General features: G+C 36.2%; 1 protein-coding gene across 1 annotated transcript in view; it reads left to right on the forward strand.

Annotated features, from left to right (window-relative positions):
* The window catches only part of COL8A1 (collagen type VIII alpha 1 chain), a 141,283-nt gene that overhangs the window by 77,074 nt on the left and 48,181 nt on the right, over nt 1-16,028 (forward strand). The window contains exon 2 of the mRNA XM_025989923.2: nt 11,733-11,843. The gene's annotated coding sequence lies outside the window, so the exon portion shown is untranslated. The remainder of the gene's footprint in view (nt 1-11,732; nt 11,844-16,028) is intronic.

Genomic DNA, 16,028 nt, shown 5'->3' on the forward strand with positions numbered 1-16,028 from the left:
TAGGTACCCAAGAGGACTTGTATTAAGATATGTAAGTAAGACCTTAATAAAAAAAATTTTAATAGAAATTAGAGGTTCTTGCCTGAGAAATCAGTAATAAGATGATGCACATTGGATGGTAGTTAAAGGGAAATAGCTGTCCTTTTTTGGCCAAGTAACTGCTTAGGACATAATCATAGAATTTTTGAACATCAAAGGTGATTAAGACTTTAAAATTATAAAAAAAAAGACTTTAAAATTATTTTGTTCATCTTATTTTATAGTGGTGAAAAGCAAGGCATTCCCCGCATTGTGATATCTAGAGGTAAATTGCTTGCCTGGGTGCTAAGGGCTAGGAAGTCAATCCTAGCCGACTGACTAATGAGTCAATCTAGACTATCATCTCACCCATTCTAAGAAAGCATACAATATAAATTTCAATGGTCTTTTAGATTTTCATGACCTGATTCACAAGATCTGATTGGAATTATAGAAATGGGACATCTTAACATGTCAATATTTGCAGGATGAACCTCACGAAATCAGCTATGGAAATTCACAACGTTAGGGGATCATAGCAGCTTATCTTACCTTGAGAAAAAAGAAGCAGCACAAAAAAGGCATTATAAATAGAGGGCATCTGAAACCAAACTCCTTTCTGCCCAGGAAGGAAGCCTGAGGTGGGTATGCGACAGCTGTGTTTAGAGGAATGGCTATTGGGGGTGGTACTCTCTTCTCCAACAAGGAAAGAAGAGGAAATGAATTTAAATTACAACCAAAGGAATTTAAGTTAGAGGGAAAGGTCTTATTGGCAGTTAAGGTTTTATGAACCCTGGAAAAGATTCCTGGGGAGGTTTTCAAATTCCCTATCTGGATGTATTTAAGAGAAAAGAGATACCTATCAGCCCAGGGTGGTTGAGGTAGAAACCTGCCTGGAATTCGCTTTTAGCTGAATTCTGTAAATCCAGATTAACTCCTGACAGCGTTTAAGATGTCAGAGACAGTAGATGCAATAGCAAGAAATGTTGTCCCTTAAAAAAAAAAAAAAAAATTCGTCCAAAGTAATCATTTCTTTGGAAAATCAATTGGCGTGTGCTAGTTGGTTATAAGTGGAATGTACAATTATAATACATTCTGGCTTTTATTTTGTTTTTAATCTGGTTTCCAGTGGAAAGAAGCCTCATGAAACCTCTCTGGCAGTCTATGCCCTGCTTAATACATTTTTATTTTTTTTCTTTAGACTAGTTACAATCAAATCTCTTAGAAGAAACTAGCCTACGTAGCAATGTAAGTGCCCTGGGAGTAAACATCTCCAAAGGAGAAGACCTCTCCCCGCACTCTAGAAGAAATCATCTTTCCTTCCTAATTGAAAGAAACAGATGAACAGATGATCCCACTACTGCTATCACCCTCACCTTCTTCACTCTCACCCAGACTCCAGCCAATTCTCTGCAGCTTACAGAATTTCCCCTTATTTCCAGCACACAAATAGCACTTGCCCTCGCGGTTCATACCAAAATTCTCTCATTTGTTGTAGTTCTCTGTTTATACAGCTGTGCATCTCTTTGCCCCATTGTGTTAACCACATCTATTGTCTGTTTTTTATTGTGAGCTCCTGGAGGCAAGGAATGAGATCTGTTTAATTTGCTTTGCACAATGCTACGCATGCGCACACAGGTGGACACCATGTGACTGTGCTTGACAGTGATAGTTCCTGGCAGAGCTAGATGCTGAAAAAAAAAAAAATAATGATAAAATTTAAAATACCGTGGATTAATCGAAGTTGGAGAGAGAGGACTCAATTCAGAGAGTCTGTGTCATTCCTTGGTCCTGCCATATGCAGTACACTAAAGTCTTAAAGGGCATCAGGGACCATTAGACACTGAACAGTGTGGACAAAGGTCCAATCAACACCTGAACAATCTATTAAGTCGGGGTCTGAAATGCACAAAAAGCAAGACTACATTTATTTGAGAGCCTGTCCTCCACTATAGCCCTCCTTTCTCTTGGTGTATAAGCCCAGTCTTGCTGGAGTTCTCAGCTCAGAGCATCACGCACCAGTGCCCACTGCCATAGGAGATGGTTGTATTTGACCTGTCACAGAAGACTACCCAGTTCACAGTAACTTGGCCTTCTTATTTCTTTGTTTAAGCCCAAAAGAATAAAATCATTTTCACCATAATTAATAATTCTTCCTTCCTATCAATCCCTGCACAACCCCCCTCCGATCTTCCTTTACATAGTCTTCCTCACTGACCTAAGAGGACAGAGATGAGTCGATCCGTGATTCTTAGTTGGGTTAAAAATTTTCCAGTGCCTATTCATTCCTGAGAGTCTCAAAGTTACATCAAAGGACAAAATGATTGATGAAAACCCTTCCCTCAGGGGAACCACAGGAAATGACATTTTGTTTAATTCAACAAATATTTTCTAGGCACCAATTATTTTTAGGCACACTTGCTGTGGGCTAGGGAGGGAGAAGGGAGTTAATTTGAGGTTTAAACAATCTTAAATATAAGAATTGCTTTATTTTAGGATCTTGGTGAGGATTAAATGATGTAATATATATGAATATATATGTAAAATGTACTTAGCACAGAGCTTGCCACAAAAGACATGCTCAACAAGTAATAGCTATTACTATTTTTACTGAGTTATGGCTTCTTTTAGAGCAATTTTTTTTAAGACATCTCCTTTGGAAACTGAATTCAACCTTGGATTATGAGCAATATAGTTTGATTATTATAGGATTAGGGGAGCCATCACATTCAAGTGCAAAAATAACCCATCATCCAGAACATGGAAATAAATGTGTCTTCACCAAAAATGGAGCTCAGCCATGTTCTGATGTCCAGAGAGAGTCTGGTTCTCATCCTGTTTTTCCCAAGAAGGTTCTGAAGTTTTTCAGTACCATAATCATATCCCAAATGCACACAGCATATATGTTTCCTTCCTCTTCCTCCTACCATGGTTTGGATCATAGTTATTCCATAAGACAAATGACCAGAAAAATACACTTGAATTATTTACATTTACTTCAAAGTACATAATACGATTATTTTAGAGCATCACTTTAATTAGTTGGCTGTTACTGAATTAGTATCAATTAGTCTTAGATAAGAATAAATCAACTTTTGGGGCACCTGAGTGGCTCAGTCCCTTAAGCGTCTGCTTTTGGCTCAGCTCCTGATCTCAGGGTCCTGGGATCAAGCCCTGTCTTGGGCTCCCTGCTTGGGAAGGAGTCTACTTACCCCCTCACTCTGCCCCTCCCCTGCTTGTGCTCTCTCTCTCTCAAATGAATAAATAAAATCCTTTTTTTAAAAGAAGGAAAACAATAAATCAACTTGTAACTAGAGGTAAAACTAAGTCAAATTTTATTTACCCAAGACATTTTTTTTAAACTTGCCCAAAACAAATTGTTTCACAGGTCATCTTGATGAAGTATAATGTTTAATTTATCAATTACTCAATTAATTGTATAGATAAATATATGAATGGGTCATAATGCAAATGACAAGATGATTGAATCCAAGGATGGCATAACAGGATTAGCCCAAAGGAATCCACTTGCTTTGTATTTTTTGGTTCAGTTTAAGCCATACCCTAGAGTGCCAAATATCTGGATATTTGAAGACTTCAGGCTAGGAGAGCTCATACATGTACTTCATACATCATCACACCTTGAATCACCATCATAGTACCAGTATTTTATCCTGCCTGAAGATTCATCAGTGGTTTCATTTGAAAAGGGTTTTAATCTGTCGGCAAGATGAGGAACTTTTGGGAAACATTTCATGTATTTCTATCTGTTTCAAAAGTGTGAGAAAAATGCATCTGGAATGAAAATATCATAGACTATTTTCTGTCAAATATCACCTCTTAAATTGTAAAACGTGGGCCTAATTTTAGATTTCAACCCGTGAAGCTGCGACTCCCTGGTTCTCTGAACTAAAGTCACTGTTTCTCAAATTCATTCACATATTGAAATGTTCATTAATTTCTCACTTCCACTTTTCTGATTCCAAACTAATAGACCCCAAAGATTTCAGATATACTTTAGCTATGTAGATCTTTCCCGTCCTTTCGTCTACCAGATCATTTAGATCAGGCTTCTTCGAACTGTGTGATCATAATGTGAATCTTAAAAATAAAGGAAAATTAATGTCTCTCTAACCATAATGTACTTAAAAGAAGGCCAGTGATCCAGCAATCCAGACTTTCAGTAATCGCTTATGACAACCTCAAGAGATTTATTTTTCTCTCTCTCTCTCTCTCTCTTCCAATTTATCAGGACTTTGTTCATAGTTTAGAATTGATCCTGTTTTCATAGAAATAGAATTCTCAGGCAGCCCCTGTGGCACAGCGGTTTGGCGCCGCCTGCAGCCCAGGGTGTGATCCTGGAAACCTGGGATCGAGTCCCACATCGGGCTCCCTGCATGGAGCCTGCTTCTCCTCCTGCCTGTGTCCCTGCTTCTCTCTCTCTCTCTCTGTGTCTCTCATGAATAAATAAATAAAATCTTTAAAAAAAAATTAAAAAAAAAAAAGAAATAGAATTCTCAACCCTAGTTTTATCTTAGGCAGTACAACCTTACATTTTTGTAAAATTCAGATGAAGGATGAAGTCATTCTTTAGGACAGGAAAAAAGGGAAATGAGGCCTTACGTCCCTCCCTCCAGTTCTCCAAATTATTTATGAAGCCAAATCAGACACACTATCTATGAGAAGATAAAAATAGCTCCCAGATGAAATCAGAGAGGGAGACAAACTATGAGAAACTCTTAAATATAGAGAACAAACTGAGGGTTTCTGGAGGAGACGTAGATAGGGAAATGGGGTAACTGGATGATGGGCACTAAGGAGGGCACTTGACAAGATGAGAGGTGTTATATGCACCTGATGAATCACTAAACTCTACTACTGAAACTAATAATATACTCTATGTTAATTAAATTTATTTTAATTAAAAAAAAAGGAAAGAGAAAATGAAAAAAATAGCTTCCAGCAACCTCAAATGCCTTGCCCACTTATGTTCTTCTAAATCTTAGCATTTTAAAATAATTCAGATGCACAGTTTTAAGCAACCCAGATGCCTAATTTAGTAGCATTATTAACCAATGAACAGTTACCATGCTCCAGACAACTGCCTGAATCAGTAAAGTAAAATACAGTGTGGAAAAACTCTGGGATAATGTCAGTGGGATAAGAATAGGATGTTCCTTCATCTTGTTGATTCCTTATTCACCGACCTTCTTCCACATTGTGTGAAAGAATAGAACCTGTCTTCTCATTGCCTTTACTCATTTGTTGCACAGTTATGAGGATTAAATGAAACTGTACAGATAACACAATTAGCAAGACTGGCCCAGAGGACATGTTTAATAAACATGTATTTCCTTTCTCTTCAAGAATCATAAGAATGTGGCCAGCCTGCTTTGTGGAGGAAATTCAAAACTGGTGAGGACAGACTATGTTGAAATACTTACTCAAACTTGCGCCTGAGTGTCTGAATGTTACATAATTTCTGAAATAGTATGGCATATCTATAAATAGCAATTCATACTTTTCTCATGGATTTTATAGAAATGGATCTCATTAGTATAGAATCTTGTGATCATCCCTGGACATTGAGGCCCAACCAGTAAAGGTCTGCAATCCCTAGCATAAGTGACAAGAGGAACGGCTTAAATTCCCATCCACGCAATGGGGTAATTATGACATCTCCGCATTCTAGGGGTTTAAACCAGCCTCAAAACAGAAACCCTGTTTTCGACACTTGCAGTGCTGAAAGGGGATCTTTTTTTACTAAGACTTGTTCATTATTCAGTAAACAAATCACATGGTCTACAGCAGTAAAAATATGGGTGGGAGATGCATATTCTTCATTTCAAAGCAAGGAGCCTGTTGAGTGGTGGTATGGTTTTAAAAGTATCTGATTTGACAGGGGAGCTCTCATCACACTCCTGAAATAATTTTATGCTGTTATGATTTTGTTTGTGGTTTTTTTCCTTTTTCAGAATTGAAGCGATGTACTTAACTTTAATCAGAACCATCAAAGCTTTTTTAAAAAATGCCCATATAATGTTAAATTTCTGGGTTTTTTAAAAATTTTATTTATTTATTTATGAGAGACCCAGAGAGAGAGAGAGAGAGGCAGAGACACAGGCAGAGGGAGAAGCAGGCTCCATGCAGGGAGCCCAAAGTGGGATTCGATCCTGGGTCTCCAGGATCACACCCTGGGCTAAAGGCAGGTGCTCAACCCCTGAGCCACCCAGGAATCCCTGGGTGGTTGTTGTTGTTGTTGTTGTTGTTGTTTTTAAAAAAAGGATGTCAAATGCTGTTTCTTTTGCACTGCTAAGATATGTTTCAGAAGTATAAGATATATTTCTAATGCATCCAGCAAATATTTATGGAACACCTACCATGTGCCAGGCCTAGTTCTCATAGCAAGGAATGTTACAATAAACAAAACAAACAAGTTCCCTACTGTCAAGGAGGGATGGGAAGTGAGGAAACATTGGTGTTGAGGCAGATTATAAATTAGTAAAATGTATAATTAAGTAAGGAAGATATAACTGCTACTGTGCAATTAAAGAGGATTAGATTAGAGACAATTGAAGATGAGCCATTGACTTTAGATTGAATGGTGAAGAGAACCCTCCCTAAGGAAATGAGATCTACATTGAGATTTAAGTGGCAAAAGACCCAGCCATGCATGATTCTGGGGGAAGAGCATTTTAGACAGAGGGACAGCAAAGGCCTGAAGTTGGGTCCCAGCATAATGTTTTCCATAAGGAGAAGGTCAGTGTGGCTGGAGAGTAAAAGGCAAGGGGGAGAAGGTTAACATCGGGGGGTAGGCAAAGTTGGAATCCTGTGGCACACGCAAGCCAGAGAAGTTTAAGTCTGTTCAAGGGGCTATGAGGAGCTATCAGGTGCAAGGGGGGTGGGGCAGTAAGCAAGAGAATAGCATGATCTGACTGACTTTCTCAAAGTTCACCCCATCTGCTGTGTGGAGAGTGGGGCAAGAATAGGTACATTTTTAATGCAATTGGAACCATTGAAAATTGGTAAGAAAATTGTTTGTGTTTGCTTTTGTTTTTGAGATCTCTCCAAGGTGTAAGGACTAGACTATTGTGGAAAGGGATAAATAGAGAGAGTCAGAGTGGAAGAAATTTTAGTGAATTTGGAAAGTGATGTGAATTAGGATATGAAGCTCAAATGGTGTCCTTGGGTTGTAAGAAAAGAAACAACACTTATTGAGAAACAATTATGCTTATTTTTACATACGTAATCTCTTTTAATGATCACTACCATCAATGTTATAGTTACTTAGCCCCATTTTTCTTATATGAAAACTGAACCTCAGAGAGAGATAAATCAAATTTCCAAATATCCAGCAAAAGCAAGTGGGAAATCCAGGATTCAAAGCTTGGTCTATGTGACTTAAAGCTCTGGTATTTTTCTACTCTAATATGATGTCTCTAGATCAGAATTAACAAAATATCTTTGAGATTTCATTCTAAATAATAAAATAATATTCTGTAATATAAAATACATAGTTTATTTAATGGTACTGATTGACATTTAACTTGTTTCTATATTTTTGCTCCTATAAATAAACTGTGATAAACATTTTATATATTATTTTACCTGATTTCTGTTACTTTCTCACTTGAATTCCTAGAATCCTAGTAGTATCAAAGAATAGGATATTTTTTAAGCTCTATTCATGTAATATCAATTTATTTTCCAGAAAACTTGTGCCATTTAAACTGCCACTTAACCCAAACCAGCATTAAATATAATTTTTTATCTTTGCCAATTTGATAAACAAACTTTTAATTCTATTGTTTAATTCCTTTACTTACTAATGAGATTGAACATTTTTATACATTTCTTAGCCTTTTCATTTTTCTTCTGTGAATTTTATGTCCACTTAATTGTCTGTTTTCCTACATGGTGTTGCTATTTTTTTATTGATGATTTGTAACAGCAAATCAGCAAAATAGTCTTTATGAATTTTTGCAAATAACTTCCCAGAGTGTATTTCACACTTAATTTTCAATTTTTCATTATAAAAATATTATACATAGAAGAGGGTATGTATGCTCCACTTATCTATTGCTGTATAACAAGCCACATCAAAATGTAGTGGCTTCAAACAACAAACATTTTATCTTATCTCATAATTGCATGGGTCTTGGCTAGTTACTTTTTCTGCTCTTATGGCTTTACTTACCTGACAGGTTGGCTGCACTAAAGAGCCCTCAAATGGCTTTACTCGCATGTTTAGTGACCTGGTAAGGATAGAAGAAAGACCAAGTTCTGCCCACATTGCCAACTGGAGCACCAACATGTGGCTGCTCCTACACCGTGGTCTCGGAGGGGGGGGTCATACTTCTTACTTGAAGGCCCAGGACTCCAAAAGACAGTATTTTTGAAATAAGGCAACAACTTTGTGGCCTTGTATGAGCCAAGTTCTCGAGTTACATGGTGACATCTCCACTGTGCACTATTGGGTAAAGCAGTCACAAGTCCTCCCAGATTTGATGGGAGGGAACACAGAGGAGGGTCAAAGAATTTGTGGCGATGTTTTCAAACTCTAGGTAGGGTATAAAATTGTTTAAAGAATAAAGAAAACTCCCCTTTACTATTAATTTTGTTCATAATGTGTTTATTTGCAACTGGTTTTTAAGTATTTATATAACTTCATCGCTTTTTCTTTGTGATGTTTTCCATTACTTTGTGATTTATTGTCTAAATTACTTTCAAAGTGTCTGTCTATAAAATCAAGGACATTATCAAGTGAAAGGGAATAAAGGGAAAGGAGAGAAAATGAGTGAAAATACAAGTGAGGGTGACAAAACATGAGAGACACCTAACTGGGAAACAAACAAGGGGTAGTGGAAAGGGAGGTGGGCAGGGGGCTGGGGTGACTGGGTGACGGGCACTGAGGGGGGCACTTGATGGGATGAGCACTGGGTGTTATGCTATATGTTGGCAAATTGAACACCAATAAAAAAGTTAAAAAAATATATTTGGAGAGATGACTTTCAGGTCTTTAGATACTTTAAGTATTATGTATTGTAGTTGAATTCATTTAATTTAATTCTTAACCCTTTTCATCCTTTTCATCCTTAAATTGCCATGAACAACACATTTGAAAATGCATATAAATATGCAGGTCGAACCATACTTTTAATTAGGCAGGTTGCTGTGTGGAGGCAAAAAAAAAAAGAAGAAGAAGAAGTCTAACTAAATAGTTCTTGCTTAGTATTTTGCCACGTTTTTGGCTCACTCTTCCAAAATGAACTAAAATACAATGAGCTACTTTTGGCCTATATATCTGGTTATTCTTTTCAGGTCTTGCAATTATATTTGAATATTGAATAATTGATTTATTTTTTAAGTGGTGATTGTAGCACTCTCTCTTACAGTGTCTTAATTGGCAAAGAAAAAAAAAGCATCATCCCATAACAGCAACAAAAATAAGTAGCAGTTATTTTAAAGGACATTCTTCTGGCTAATAGGAAAGAACTCATTTAAAACATGTTATAAACACTCAATAAATACTAAATGATGATACTCACCTTCTGTTTTAAAAATGTCATTGGGGTCTTTTCAGTTATTTTCTCTGCTTCCAGTGTTGCATTTCAAAAACTGGTTTTGTCATCTATCTGGGTGCGGAACCGTGAAAGCTATGCAGAGAGTCGTAAAATGAGTAAGATGTATGACACACACATGATAGCAATCCTCAGCATTTCTAGCTATCCTGTGTATCTTTCTTCTATTTTATTTTCACCACATGCTGGAAAGAATGAATTTTGGAAGAAGACATTGGAAAAATTGTATTGTTAACCACCATGAGGGCAGGGGTCTGCACTTTTTCCCCCAACATTTATGCATTGTGTCTCGCACATAGCAGTGCTCAGTGAATATTTGTTGAAGAAAAATTTGGGCATAAGCCCAGCAGTATTTATCAGCCTATTTCTCCTGTCCAGTCTGAATCTGAAGAGGTTCTTTTTTCATGGAGGCAGCTGTTTGTGCAGTATCTCCTTCATATTTGTCTTTACTAAATGCCAGTCACACCATACGAGGAAGAACTGGAAGAGTCAAACCCCTGAGTCCATTTACCATCATTGAACTTAATTATTAGAGATCATTTGAGATCCCATGGCTTTCTAGAGACAAAAGATTCTCAAATCACCTATGGTGATCTCAAACTATATTTATGCCTGAGAATTCACAAGTTAAGCCAAAGTTCAGAGCATTGGTGTATCCAGCCATCAGGCCTGTGCACACATATTCAAGCTCGGGCCTTGTGTTTCAGGGACACTTGTGTTTTACAGACATTTAAGCAACTAAATTTTTTTTTTTTTTTTTTTTTTTTTAATGATAGTCACACAGAGAGAGAGGCAGAGACACAGGCGGAGGAAGAAGCAGGCTCCATGCACCGGGAGCCTGATGTGGGATTCGATCCTGGGTCTCCAGGATCGCACCCTGGGCCAAAGGCAGGCGCCAAACCACTGCACCACCCAGGGATCCCCAGACATTTAAGCAACTAGAAGACATTCAAGTACTTCTTCGTTTCATGTTAAATGCAGAATACAGAAAAACTCTAGATCTCTACTCTTCACTAGCCACAAGTAGATATTTAGATTTAAATTTATTAAAATGAAATAAAACTAAAACCTCAGTTCCTCATTCATACTAGCCACCTTTCAAGAATTCAATAATCTTATGTGGCCAGTGGCTAACATATTGAATAGTGAGATATGTAACATTTCCATTTTCACAGAAAGTTTTACTGAATATTACTGCTCTAGAATATATCACTTATATCTCATTGCAGAAAATCTAAATTGGATACCTGATTCTACACCTACTTCTTAATCAACCAATCATGGATTTTAAATCTTTTTATTTATTTGAATGTCTGAAGTTGTTCCTATTTAAATATTTTTTGAGCAACAAATGTAGAGAATATTTCCTAAACAAATGTCTATGAAATATACCAAAATAACTTAGAGAGTCTCTATTATCCAAAGCACAGTTACATTTCTGAAAATTGAAGTGGAGAGAAATCCCATATAATTTGTAAAAAGTCCAAATTACAGATGATTTATAAAATATATTTAATTAAATTATATCCAAAGCTCAAATGAAAACCTAAAAGTGTTGCCAAATTAAAGTTCTATCAGATCTGACTTGATAAATAACAAGGAATAATTTCTAACTCAAATACTGATGTATGCAAATTAGATGGAAATATGTTGCTGGGAAAGTTTACTCTTCTTAAATAAATCTAACCTTTCTCCCCTAGGCATTATTTCTTCAAAAATTTGCTTCCTCTGTAGCTAATGCCAAATCCTTTCTAAATTAGCTCAAATCTGTGTTAATGAGAAATAATTTAATGACAACACATAATAATATCCATGAAAAGGAATAAAGATGTACAATAGATTATCTAGACAAAAACTCTCTATAGCATGTGTGTTAAAACAAATAAGTGCATATTTGTATATGTAGAAACACAAAAAGATTATTCTCTCCTAAACAGTATACAAGGATCTCTAATATCTCCTAAATGTGCACTTACGTTTTGGTCAATAATAGCATTTTTTAATTGAAGTATGTATTTATGCATTTCTATTATATGATTTCTCCTTTGATCCCAAAATAATATACTTTGATGATAATTCAGCTTACTTGTTGTCTTCCAATTGAGTCAAAGTATCCTCTTTTTTCTACCTCAGAAGCTGTTCTGGAAGTGTAACAGCATCTGGTGCAGAGACAGAAACCAGCTCCAGGTGTGCCACAGGAAGGCATAAGCAAGGACACCAGTTCTTGGCCAGCCAAGTCTAAATGTAAGTGTGAGAAACAATGGAAGGTGGTGTAGCGGGCCAGCCCTGGGTGGTCGGTCCCAGAGCACGGGGGACGGTTGGCAGACACAGAGGTATCCGGCTTGCCTGCAGGTCCTGTGTCCCATCCCCATCTTCACTGCTGCAAAAGCCTTGAGACCATGGCTAATGCCAGGTTTTAAAATCCCCCAGGGTACAATACATGTGCAGAGTGTGATTCTAGCTGATTTTTAAGCCCAGGCATGTTGAATAGTCTTAAAATAATTATTTCCATAGGACCTGACTAGGTATCCAAGTGTTCACCAGATGCTAGCAGCTAGATTTTGCAGAGGAAAATTGCTAACTTAAGCTTCTTTTCATGATTCAGCAGAGGGTTTTAAGTAATAAAAGATCTGGAGATTTGTAAAATAAATAATTCCAGTGCAAATGGGAAAATTGAAATAATCTTATCATCTCCCAGTCATGTCTGTATGTGCTTTTATGCCATTATCAAGTTTCTCTTAATTGGACCAACGTTTTGTGTCTTTTTATTTTTTCTGGTTGATACTTTATAGTTTTAAGTTATGAGCTGTAATGAAGAAATGATTCCTTTCAGATGACTGGTGACATGTACTGAATTTTCCTAATGGCAGTCTAGGATGTTTGAAACAGAGAATATAACAAATACAGTTCTATACATGTGCAATATTGAATATATCCACAATTAAAAAACAACAGTATGCCAATAATTCTTTAACTGATCTCTTAGTTGAAGCAATTAAAATATAAAGTACATCATTAATTTTTGAACTTTGATTGGAAAAAAAAATCCTCACCATTATTTCTGACGAGTAGACATTATCTCATAGTATTTGCAGCCATCCTCTGCTTATTACCACTGCCTGGTCTTAAGTGTGACTTTTGGACACCCAACTCCATATTTCCTAATATGGATAGTACAATGGCTTTTCATAGTCAATTTCATTTTATTTAGTAATTTGAAGAATGAATAGTTAAGATTCCTCAGATTTTTACATTCTCACTCAAGGTGCACTTGAACAAAAAGAAAAGTGTAGCATTGGGCCCTACAGCTAATGCCACATGACCACATCCTGTCTTAAATGAATTCATTCAGAGTTTTTGAATGCAAATGCAAATACATTAGTAATTTTCCTGAAGTATCACATTTTTACTACAGGTACCTCTAATTGTTTTGGCTGGATTCCATCAAAGCCAGATGTTAATCAAATGAAATATTTATAATGCAAAACCATTGAATAAAAAATAGATGTCCTTTTAAGCAACAGCTTATAGGACTCAAACCAACCGTGTATTTTGGAAAAGCTGATGAAGGAGGTATGACTCTGTCACATTCATAATGTCAGGATAAGGCTCTGAACTCAATCCAGAGAAATTTTATAATTGTCGCAATCAACTACAGGCTTAGCTTCTGGATTTCTTGTAACAAAATCTTGCTGCCAAGGACATTGATGGGCTCACCCAGTAAAAAATTGCAATAATAATGTTAAACTAAATCATAAAAATGCAGGAGGTGGTATTATAGGGTAGAGGAACTACTTGTAAAGTTATGGTGGAAATATCAAAAATACATTTTATTGGACTTTTAAAAAATTAAGCTTTGTTTTTAAACTAGGGTGCAAAAGCAATAAAACGTGAAGGTTACTCAAAAAAAAGATTTCATTCAATAGTCAACAGCAATGATTCAGCAAATGAAAATAAAAATTACATTAATTCAACACGGTCATCAACTCAGGCAGGCCCAAAGCTTGTATATGATAGTTTTCTAATAAAAATAACCAGCCGAAAGTCATTTTTATGAAGGAATTTTGACAGAAGAAAGAATAAAGAACTTTTTGAATGGGTTTCTTCTAGTGAAAACGAACTTGGTTTGTGCCTAATTTCACACAGTATAAAGCTCTAGATATTTTGTGTGGCTTTAAAGTTCTATGAAGAAATTCATTTGAAATGAATGTAGAAAATAAAAATGTAAATATGAAAACCATGATAGACTTACAGTTAGGAAAATGGAAATAGGTCATGGTAACTAATCCTCCGTGTGCCCTTCAAAAGTAAAGAATGTAACTTTTAAAATTATTTTTGAGTAATCTTGAATTACCCTTCTAGTCATCTTTCTTAGTTTCTGAATTATAGATGGCTGAGTCATATGTCATAGCCATTTTGGTAGACAGATTCCATATTTTTTTCCAGTTAAATAACATACATCTAGAAGTGACAGTTATCATGGAAATAAACTCCTTTCGCTCATTAAAATGCCTAATGTGCCTTATACACAGTGAGCACTTAAATAGTATGGATTGAATTGAATTATTCCAACTTTCTGTTCAGAGATTAGTGTGTCTCTTAGATTCACACTAGAGAGGTGTCTCTCACACATGGGAAATAAGGAGGTACATCTGTAACCGAAAATAGTCATGGAAAACCTGCTGAATTGATCCATGTCTGTTTTATTAATCAAGCCCACTGCAGAAGGTCTTTCATGTACTATAATTTGGAGGTAAATAGAAGGGAAACCACAGTTCAATTTAGAAGTTGTTTGAAACACTGAAGAACGTGGGGTTTTATGTTATATGACAGCAATAAAGTCCAATCCTTGATGGTTGTAATTTGGATATATAAGTATATGAATATCTTATATGTATAATTTTAACTTCAAAACATATGAACTGTCATAGGGTCAAGGAGACCCTAACTATTTAATATGGTTGTTACTGACACCCTCTTCCTTATTTATTTTTTTAATTGAAAGGTTTGGAGGGTTTTTTTGTTTTGTTTTGTTGTTTTGTTTTGTTTTGTTTTAAAGCTAGCTTGGTACGAACAGCCTTTAGTTGAAGCAGATGGCTGGAAGTTAGAAGCCTCAGATTCTATCTTTGATTCTCCTACCAACTGGGAATGTGGCCTTGGGCAAGTCTTGAGAGTAAATCTACAATAACAAGGGCAATAATGCCTTACATATGTATTGTGCTTTAAGATCTAGTAGAGCACTTACACATACAATATCTTATTTAATCTTTTTTCCCCATGCCCCCTGCCCTCCCACCCCGCCCAGCCTCCTAAGAGGAGTATGGCAGTTACTAACAACCACCATTATAGACAGTAGAAATTTGTGACCCAGAGACACTAAATCACTTGTTCACAGCCATTTCTATATCAGATGTCAGAGCCAGGAACAGGCACACATGACTCCAAGCTGGTCTTTGTCTTCTCACCTCTATACACCGCCACCCTCTGGTGCCTCCAGAGCTGAAACCGAGCAACACTGCCCAATAAGGTAGCCATGAGCCACAGGGGGTACTGAGCTCTTGAAATGTGGCTAGTCCCAGTTGAGATGTATTGTGAATGTAAGATACATGTGGGATTTCTAAGACTTTGAATGAAAACAAAGAAGAATGTTAAAATATCTCAATACCTCTTATACTGATTGCACATTAAGATGATAGTGTTCTGGATATCTTGAGTTAAATAAAATATTAAAATTATTCTCACCTGTTTCTTTTAACTTTTTTAATGTGGCTACTAGAAAATGTGAAGTCATCTATATTTCTCTTTGTTTCTATTGTCTGAATGGTTCATACTGTTTGTTTTGGGCAGAGAGGACTAGGGGATTCCATTGTTTACATTGTTTGTTTCACACTGGGAAAACTGTATGCACCTGTCTTGATGTGGCTGAGACAAATTTCCAAAGATTCTGTTAAACATAGAGCAATGCAGATTCATAGTTGCAGTTTGGTCCTTCTTAAACACCTTCTGCATGCAGGGGAAATGTCAGATTCCATTAGCTGATGCCTCAAATTGTTCACTCATTAAAAGCAGTCATGTTAAAAAAAAAAAAAAAAAAAAAGCAGTCATGTTATACTTGCTGAATGCTTGAAAGGCTTAGACTAAAAGTACCATGGAAAGAACTATAAATTATATTTATGACTCTGTAGCACACTTTATTTTAAAATACATTCCCATTAAATATTATGAGTGAATGAAACATTAGAGTATTAGGTGATACAGGCAATGTAAAATAGTAATTATATATAAATTTATTATAAAATATGGCCTATTTTATTCCCCCTACCAACTCTTTAAGACATTTTATGTATAACCTCTAAAGAAGGAGCTTATTCCTGTTTTGAAAAATCTAACTGAAAGTTCTCAGGAAAAAATGGGTTTTCACTTAGGAGA

This window comes from Vulpes vulpes, chromosome 1 (genome assembly GCF_048418805.1).
Source record: "Vulpes vulpes isolate BD-2025 chromosome 1, VulVul3, whole genome shotgun sequence".
Lineage (NCBI taxonomy): Eukaryota > Metazoa > Chordata > Mammalia > Carnivora > Canidae > Vulpes > Vulpes vulpes.